Source organism: Petaurus breviceps, unplaced genomic scaffold (assembly GCF_028583685.1).
Source record: "Petaurus breviceps papuanus isolate PSGF00001 unplaced genomic scaffold, PetGlider_PUasm1.0 90683, whole genome shotgun sequence".
Lineage (NCBI taxonomy): Eukaryota > Metazoa > Chordata > Mammalia > Diprotodontia > Petauridae > Petaurus > Petaurus breviceps.
In genome coordinates this window covers 3299841-3300598 of record NW_027187308.1, presented here as the reverse complement: position 1 = coordinate 3300598, position 758 = coordinate 3299841, and positions in this window count along the sequence as shown.

Genomic DNA, 758 nt, shown 5'->3' with positions numbered 1-758 from the left:
TATATATATATATATATATATATATATATATATATATATATATATATGTATATATATACAAGTATATTTGCATATGAATACATATGTGAATGTGTGTATATATGTTTACAAGTATACATAGATAGAGGGCACAGGACAAATTTAACAGGAAGGGATGATATCTAAAAGGTGAAATTAAGAGGTGAGAGGAATATAATGAGAGGAGATGGGAAGAGAGAGAAAGGGGTAAACTATCTCACACAAAAGAGGCAAGGGAAAATGGTTGCAATGGAGGGAAAGAATAGGAAGGCAAAAGGGAATGGGTCAACCTTATTCACATTGAATTTGGCTTCAGGAGGGTATCTCACCCTCCAGAAGAGTAGCGGGGGGGAGGGGATGAGAGGGGCAATGATGGAAGGGAGGGCAGCCCTTGGAGGCGGGGGGGATGGAAGTTGGAATCATCTACTTTTGAAAAGGGACATTATAAAAGTAGAGAATAGAACAAGTGGGGGGTGGGATAGGAGGGAGGTAAATATAGTCAGTCTTTTACAATATATCTACTATGTTATTCTTTTGCATTAGCCACACATGTACAACCTATACTGAACTGCTTATCTCTCCAGTAAGGGTGGGTGACAAGGAAAGAAGGGAATGAGTCTGGAATTGAAAGTTTTAAAATCAAATATTCAAATATATATATATATATATATATATATGTATGTATATATATGTATATATATACACACTGTGGGACTGTGATATATATATATGTGTGTGTG